Consider the following 9,673-nt stretch of genomic DNA (forward strand, 5'->3'; position numbering starts at 1 on the left):
CATAAGATGGGATGATGTACATGCAAGAGAAAAGGTCACTGGCTGTTCTACAGGAAGTGGGGGTAGAATCAAGATCAGAAGGAGAGACAGATGCCACAGTGGCTCAAAATTCTTAGAGCTGAAATTATGGAATCAACCCAAATGCCTATCAATTGATGAATGAATTGAGAAAATGTGGTATATATACACAATGGAGTTTTACTCAGCCATAAAGAAGAATGAAATAATAGCATTTGCTGGTAAATGGGTGGAAATGGAGAAAATCATGTTAAGTGAATAAGCTAGACTCAAAAAATCAAGGGTCAAATGTTTTCTCTCATATATGGAAGCTAGAGAAAAACAGAGAAAGAAGGCAGTAGGGGAGGAGATGGGATATAAAGATAGAGGGGAGATCAGTGGAGCAGAAGGAGAGCAAGACTGAAAGAGGAAGGATGGGAAAGGGGAGGAAATATGAAATGAACTAACAAAATCATGTTACATTCATATAAAGATACCAAAGGGAATTTCACTTTTATGTATATCTAGAAGAAAGGAAGTTAATAAAGTAGAGGAGGGAGGCTCGGGGAGGGAGGCTAGAGTAAGGAAGGAGGAGAGGAAAGCAGGGGAGAATGGGGCTTGGAATCAAATTTTTTCCATGAATGGTTTTGTGAGAATGAAGCCAAATACTATGTATAATTATAATGTACTAATCAAATAAAGTTCTTAGGACTGAGTTTCAGCCAGGGAACCTTGGACAAGTAAATAGCTAAATTTTTTTTTGTTTTATTTTATTTTGTTTTGTAATACCAGGTCAATTTTACAATTTCCTTAATGTTTCACCATCCTCTTTTGCTCTCTTTACATCTCAAAATTATTCAATTCCTATGAAACATGTTTAAAAATACAACCAACATCTACAAAAGTTATGGAACTTGAAGAAATATTATATTTACTCAAAGAAATGAAATTCAGGTATTTTAGAGAAGGACAATCCAGGAAACTACATTTTGTTGTTCTTTGCCAGAAAATTCTCCAACCTCATCTTCTGAGTGAAGGAAATCCCAATGGGAAAAATAACATCAATTTGTGTTGCTCATCAATCAGTCTTTTTCTTCAAAGAAGAGGCCTCACAGTGAGCCTCTGTCCTGGTCCTCCTTGGTCATCACCCACCTGGCCGCCCTAGTCATCTGACTCCTTCGAGCATTCCTGACTATCTGCTGCCTGTTCCCTTGCTCACAGGCAGTTTACAGAACCTAGAACGGGTTCAGAATCATTCCCACCACAACTCGAAAGAGAAAAAGGAATTGCCATGAGGATCTTCAAGCAAAAGGATTACCCTCTTTGAAGTCAACGAGCAGGAAGTCTTTCAGGGTTATGACTCACTTTCCCAGTATACATTCATGTAGAGATCCCCTCTCTAGCCACCTCTGCTAAGACCTTTCATGAAATTCCCAGAAAGATCACAGGGATGTATGGATAATGAAGACAAGTATAGCCTTTCATAATTAAGCCACAAATTCACCTAAGAGGACTCTATGGGTTAGTGGGGCCATCCAGTCCAGTCTCCCATCATCGGCTTCTCTAACAATGCCACTCCCATGTTCAAACCTCTTAAGTGACAGGGGGAATTCTACCTCATGAAGCTGACACAAGAGAAAATGGAACAGTACCTTTGAATTTCTAAAGGATTTTCTTTAGGAAGAAGGTCCTGATCCCAAGGGCAGAACCAAGGATAGAATCTCAAAGAAGCAGATTTCAACTTCCCATGAGAAAGAAGGGCTAAACAAACCTCGTGGTCTTTTTGGTCTTTCTCCTCCTTTCTGGTATGAAGGGGCCTCCTGTCTAGCCTGCATGTCATCCTCTGTGACTGTGGGGAAAGACATCCTGGAGTCCAGCCAACGCAAGTCGAGGAGCATCTTCTGCTTTGTGTTTCATTACGCTGATGGAGAAGCAGTGCTCATCCCATCCTTTTAAGAAAAACCTTCAGAATAGGGTCACATCTTACCTCCAACCACCTTATAACAAGGCCATTGAGTCCCAGACCCACTCAGCAGACTAAAACAAGATAAAGAATGCTGAGGAAGAGACCTTCTTGCCCTACGATTTGTTCAAGTGGGGGTGCTGAGAATGGGGGCTGCCTCTTGGTTTTACCAGGAGTCAAGATTCAGGCCCAATCAGCAGGGTCCCGCCCACCCCCACAGAGGACATAGCCCTGTTGATGAGGTCATACTTTTGTTTACACAAATGGAATCAGACTTACCTAAAGCCCCATGAGCTGCTTTTTTTTAGTAATGATTTGGGACATAATTAATTTTTTATTATTATGAACATCTCTCCCTATTTGTACATATAAATCTATCTCATTCATTTTACAAGCCAAGTAGTACTCCATTAGGAGGGTATACATGATTTATTTAGTAATTTGCTCTTATTGAACATCTGAGATAGTTCCAAGTCCTTCCAAAAACTCAGTAAAAATTTTTATACATACATGGGCATGCACTTCTGTTTATGTTCTGTCAGTTTATAAACAATTAGCACTTTTGTGCACACATCTCAGGGCATATGTATGAGTACTTTCCTTGAAGCTGAATTGGCAGGCCAAAGTCAATGAATGCATGTATTTAAAATTTACTGCAAAATTATCTCCAAAAGCCCCTACTGAGTTATATATTCTCACCAATGAGAATATAAGGGAACTCTTGCTTCCCTCCCTCAGATCCGCTACCGCTCTGGTCCTTTTTAATCTTTTGATTTTTGTCAGTTTATTAAATGGAAAGAGGGATTAAAAAATAGAATTACATTTCCCTGGTCATTGACGAGATTGAGCGTCTTTTATACCTTTGTTGGCTGTTTTCATTTCCTCTCAGTCACTTGCCTCTTCACAGTCTCAACTGGTTTCTGTGTCGTCTTTTATCATATTGATTCAGAGGGACTCTTCATATAATTAATTATTGATTAAAGCTGTCTCTCTAGTTATGTTATATGCTATAAACATTTTCTCCTGGTCCATCACTTGTCATCTGACTTTGCTTATCTTCATTCATTTTTCTAATTCTTTATTCAAAAATTCTAATTGATTTGTAAAGACTTTTTCTATCTTAAGGATATTGCTCTTGGTCATAAATCCTGAAAATATTTTTATTTTCCATTTTGTTTGGGACTTTGTTGATCTAGAGGAGATTTTATGTTTATTTAGGCACATAAACCTTTGTATATCATATGACTTTAGGAAGATGCTCCCCATCCTGACATGAGATCTTCACCAATATATTCTTCAGGCTTTCTCCACTATGAATTTTTAATCCATCTGGAATTTATTTTGTTGTGTAGTATGCCATAAGAATCTCACTTCTGTTTTTCCAAAATAGTTGGTCAAATTTCCCAATATCTTTCATCAAATTAGTCATCCTTTCCTCTCGGGTTTGTGATCCCAACTTACTCATACACTTAATTTTTATTTGGACTTAAAAGAGGTAGAAATGATTACAATCAACAGTCTTAACTTTATTGGCAGAGGAGAGATGAAATTATTTATTTTGGATGTGAAAGAAGAGTGTGGTGTGGGATAAAATCAGGAAAAGGCAATGAAGATAGTCATGGAATTTGTTGTGAAAAAGGAAAGTCTGAGGAAGAAATGGCAAAAGAGAAAACTACTGAGTCATAGAAGGAACCTGTCAAAAAAAGAAAAAGAAAAGACTTCAGGATAGCCAAAGGGAAGGAATATTTAGGAGAGTCTTAAAATAGGAAATGATGCACACAGAATTAGACTCCCAACCAAAGAGTCTTGGTGAGTCCCCTTGCCATCCAGCCTAATAGCTATCACAAAGCCTGGCACAGAGTGCATGCTAGGGCTTGTTAATTAACTAACAAATACAAAGAGCTGCCATTGTTGCTTTTTTATATTAAATAGCCATTTTATATTAAAATAGCTTTTTTTTCTTTTTTCTTTGGTACTGAGGATTTAATTCAGGAGCATTTTACCACTAAGCTACATTCCCAATCCTATTTTTGAGACAGAGCCTCACTAAGTTGCTGAGGGGCTCACTAAATTACTGAGGCTGGTCTCAAACTTTCGATCCTCCTGCCTCAGCCTTCTGTATTGCTGGGATTATATATAAATAGCTTAAAATAAAAGTGTTCATTATTTGAAAATTAGGGAGAAAGAAAAAGAAAATAGAATAACACTGGCTCCCTTTTTTTGAGCACCTACTATGGTCCAACAAGTATTAGCTGCTTTATAAATAAAATAAAGTCACAATTCCCATACTCCTGCCACCTGAGATAAAACATCATTTAAACCATGCTGTGTTTTCTTCCAATCTGTTCTTCTGATACAGATTTTATGACAGTGGTTAACATTTATTAAACCATTATCCTCATGCCCAGAACTAATAAATAGTAATAAAATAGTTAAATATTTGAAAATACTCTTTAAACCTTGAACTGGTCCCATGGGTCAGGCATTATCATTATCTTGATTTTACAGATCAGGAGGAATGGACAGGCTAAGCAATGTGCTCACTCTGTACATCCAGCTGCATAGGTGACACTCATTGTACAAGATTATATTGTGAATATTTCCGCATTAACTATTCCACAGAGGAATTCACTCTGTGACTGCAAAATATTCCATCACATTGGCATATCTTCATTTGTTTAACCATTTCAGAATTTCTATTCAGTTGTTTGTAATTTTCATAGAATAAATACTGCAGTTATGAATGCCCTTGTACTCAAAACTTGGGCAAGTCTGCACACTCAGATAAAAAAAAAAAAAAAATTAGCAGTGGCCTTACTGATCAGCTTTGTTCAAGCTCTTTCTATATATTATCCAATTTCCTTCCAAAAAGGTTCTACAATTTTATATTCCATTTGCAATGAATGAAAGTGCCTATTTTGTGCCCTAGTTGATGTTAGGTGTTATTAATTTAAAATCCTAATTTAAATAGGTAAACAATTATGTATCATAATTTTAGTTCATTTTTATGAGAAAGAGAAACAAAATAGATTTCAGTTCTTCCAAAAATTTTAATGAAGCCTCTGTCATACTCCAGGCACTGGGGCTAAACACAGGATAGTGATCAAGACCAAGCCACCTTCTTAGTGCTCACAACTTAACATAAGAGGTACATTAAACATGTACTTGATGAACTCCAACTGTAAATTCTATCATAAGTGCTTAGTGTTTATTAGTCCTTTTAAAAGTAAAACACTAACAGAAAGGCACGTGGCCCATGCCTGTAATCACAGTGATTAGGAGGATGAGGTAAGAGAATGGAAAATTCAAGGCCACCCTGGGCAATTTAGAGAGACCCTGCCTCAAAATAAAGGATAAAAAGGGCTGCGGTGAAGCTCATTGGTACAGCACCCCTGGGTTCAATCCTCAGTGCTAGGATGGAGGTGGGGGAGCACACTAAGAACTCATTTAATACAACAACATTCTTAGATAAATTCTATTTGCTGATGAGGAAATCAAGTCCCCAAGAGGTTTTTTTAAAAAAAATTGCCCAAGGTCATACAACACTTAAGTAGCAAAAGCCAGGTTCAACCCACACAGTTCCACTCCACTCACCCCACTGCCTTCCTTCTGCAGAAGCGCCTAAAAGAATGGAAAGATGTAGATATTGTTCCTAAGCTGATGAGAACAAGCAGTAAACAAATCAGAAAAGGCAGGGATTTGGGTCAGGGATGCTGCCATGAGGTCCTGAACCATATCTTTCCTCCCCTTTTTTCAAAGAAGTAAATGAGGGTAACACGTGACAAAAATCAGCAGATCTTTACACTGAACAATCAATCTGCAACAGTGCAAGGGAGGAAAGGAGTGGTCTAAATTCTCCCGCCCTGAGGCAGCAGAGGAAGGACAAGGGAGAAACCTCCACCTTCCCAGACCTCAAGGTATGGAAAAGATAAATGTTCAAGGTATAGCTGCATTGAAAACGGATAAAGTGAAGAGAAAATGGAAACTTCAGGGGGCTCCTTCCGTGTGATCTCTGAGTTGGGCTGCTGCCTGCGCCCCCGCTGGCAGAACCTGCGGTCTAGCAGGGGACCAACCAGCTCCATTCCTGTGGGCTGCAGCGCCATCTAGTAGACGTGGGGTGAAACGGCATCATAACCACCTTGACAGTCCTCTTGATTGCTTCAAAAGACAAAGCCACCAGGCTACAAACTGTGCTAAGGGTTGAAGTCACTGTGATGACAAAGCAAGAGTCTGCCCTTGAGAAGTTCATGGCTCATCTGGGAAGATGACTGCAGGATGTAGAGCAGGAATTTACTCAAGTGTTTAGGAAACAGAAGTGAGGCTGGCCCTCCCTGAACCCCAGAGGAAGGGGACCTCTGAACTCAAGAGGAAGTACTATTCCAACCAGCTCTTAAGACATGGGTACAGCAGAACTCAAAACTTCAGACAGTGATAATACATGGACTCTAAAGCCCAGAGACATGAAAGAATCTAGTGCATTCAGGGAACACTGGGATGCTAAGATCCCAGGCCGAAGCCACCTTACAGACATCTGGTGCAGCCTCCTTGCTTTAATGAATGAAGTCTCTGAGATTTGGGCAAGGAGGGACCTTGTGCAGATTCACAGACCATGTTAGGTTTTTCCACTCTTGAACCCACATCTCCTGACTTAGTCCCACACTTTTTCCACTGAGCCACAAAAAGAACGCCAGCCTCCTGCAACTTAGCTCCTGGAAAAGGTCATGTTCACCTGGTAGGACTCATTCATGAGGCTGAGCACATAGAGTTGACCTTGAACTGAGGAGAAGACATGCTTGTGCTCAAAACCACCTTCCCTAGTAACTAAGTGATTTTTGCCAGGTTGCTTATTCTTTCCAAGTCTGTTTTTTTTTATGTGTCAAATAGGAATAATAATAGTCCTCACCTCACATGGCTATTGTAAGTAAAAGAGTTAAGCCATGTTGAGTATATGGAACAGTCCCCAGCACATGATAAATGCTCAATGATTAAATACAAAGGACTACAATTTTAATATTGTCACTTTTTAATTGGTAATTTTATGGTTATTTTTCTTATTCAAATTATTATTATTAAACTAGTCCCCCTTTGTCCACAGTTTTATTTGCCTTGGTTTCAGCTACCAGTGAAAATGTTATATGGAAATTTCTAAGAATATCGTAAGTTTTAAACTGTGTGCCATATTGAGTAACATGATGAAACTCATGCCAGCCTGCTCTGTCCCACCTGACATGTGAATCATCCTTTTGTCCAGCATATCCACACTGTATATGCTACCCACCTGGCAGTCACTCCACAGCCATCTTGGTTACCAGACTTTCAAGGATATCACAGTGTTTGTATATAAAGTTCAGTAGTCTCCACAGTTTCAGGCATCACTGTGGATCTTAGAACATATCCCCCACAGATAAGGGGGAACTATTATAATTGATTGTTTTACCATTTTTAACCTTTTTGTTTTGTTTTGTTTACTATTTCTTATTAAGTATTTGAGCACTTACTGAAGGAAATGATGCTTTTCTACATGGAAAGAACAAATGCAGAAGCCATGTTCCTATTTTCAAAACTTGAAGGCCTCTGAAGGAATGAGTGGAGGTGATCAGGAGCCCCAGAGGGCCAAGCCAGGCACAATGGTTTGAGAGCTGCAGGTTGGTAGAACTGAGTTCCATGTAAAGATAAATTTCCCCCCGTTTCAGGGGCCTTGGAAGGAAAATACTTGCTTGTGTTGGGAAATAGTTAAGCTAAGACCAGATAACCATTTATCAGGGCTGTCTCTTACCTTGCATCGGGCAGGAAGTCATCTCATCCACTGTGCTACCCAATGCTTTAAACATCTAATTGAGCTCTGCTTTCTAGGGGAATATGATTTGGTAGGTCATCTGGGAAGACAACTGTCTATGTTTATCAATTTCAAAGTCATGAGCAATGCTCAAAGAAGTCAGGATCCAAAACAACCTTGTTTTTCAGAGTAATTCATTAGATTTTAGCTGGAAACGTGAGGAAGAGGCTGAGATGCCCACGTCAGACTGGAGACAAGGAAAATGGGTCAGAAGAACAGAAGACAGAGGTTATGCCTTACCTCCCAAGTGCTGCCTGGACAGTGTATTTTCATCTGAGAAGATGCAACGGGCTGTCACAGTCCTGATAGCCATATAGGGTATGGAGGTACCATCTTAGATTAATAAAATAATAGCACATAAAAAGCTAACTATTAATAAATTTATGCAGAGTCTGCTGTGTGAAAAGCACTTGGATTATAAAAGTAAACCCAAACACAGTCCATATGAAGCCAGGAGGGGGATGATCTCTAAAAGGGGCAATAAGACCTGGGCACAAAAGCTTGCCATTCAAGGCTGGTATTATAACACAGGTACATGGGCTTGTCTCACTCCCTCATGGGGTAGCACTGGAAGAAGTGACATTCCAGTTGGGCCTCTGTTAACCCATAAGATGCAAGGGAATAGTCTCCCAGAGGAAACACACAAAAGCATATTTTCCTAAAGCATAGACTGGGGTGAACAATGCCCCACTGCAACCAGATATGTGCATGAACTGCTGGGGGCAGGGGCTAAAAGAGCAGAGAAGAAACTGATCATCCCATAGCTCTATTCTAGGTGTATCCCCAAAAGAATTGAATACATACCTCCACATTAAAATTTGTGTGCCAATGCTCATTGCAGCTTTGCTCATCACAACCAAGAAGTAGAAACAACCCAACTACCCATCAGCTGACAAGTAGATAATGCAATGTGGCATATCTAGGCAATGCACTGTTATTAAGCATTCAGCAGCAAGAAGGAATGAAGTAGTCATTCACACCATAGCATGGATGAACCTTAGAAACATGTGCTAAATAAAAGAAGCCAGGCACACACAAAAATCACACATATTGTATGACTGCATTATTATGAAAGGTCTAGAACAGGCAAAGCTAAAAGGCAGAAAGTAGTCTAGGGCTGGGGGCGTAGAGAGGGGGATTAAGAGTTAATGCTAAAAGGATATAGGGTTTCTTTGGGGGTGGTGAAAATTGATCTGGTGATGGTTACACAACTCCATGAAGGTACTAAAAACCACTGGGTTGTACACTTTGGATGGGTGAATAATATGGTATATGAACTGTATCTCAATAAAACTGTAAGGACAAAAAGAATGATCCTTCCCAGAAGTTGGTGTGAGAAGCATGGAATAGGCATGGGGAACACTTGGTCTGACCTTCCCCAAGGTACAGAAGGGTATGTTATAGCCCAGAGCGGGAAAGGATGTGTCCAGGATCTTGCAGCAGGTAAATGACATCGTAGGGAGCCTGCTGCCCAAGCACCCTTCCCTCCCACTGCCCAGAGTCATGTTCCTGGTGCTTTTCCTCCAGCAGAATTCCCAGTCTCAGGAGCTGGAGTCTCCATAGAGATCTAGGGAAAGAGCAGTGGAGTCAGAATTTTGTTTTCTAATCACAAATTTGGAAGAAAGGCCTCAACTGAAGGGTGCATCCCCTTTTTAAAAGGCCCACTAGATAGATGGTCATCCGACAGCAGTGGAACATCCTGGATGACAGGGAACTCAGAGCCTCCAAAACCTCCCCTTCCCTCTTTGAATGGCTCTCCTGCAAAGGGAGATGGCAAGGGGCACACCTCAGCCAGACCTGGGCTCCTTTCCACACCACTTGGCTCTGCCTCCTGCCCCCACCCTACACACGATCTTTCTGAGACCCTAACCTCAGGC

The sequence above is a fragment of the Spermophilus citellus genome (genome assembly GCF_964194105.1).
Source record: "Spermophilus citellus genome assembly, chromosome: 2".
NCBI classification, from domain to species: domain Eukaryota; kingdom Metazoa; phylum Chordata; class Mammalia; order Rodentia; family Sciuridae; genus Spermophilus; species Spermophilus citellus.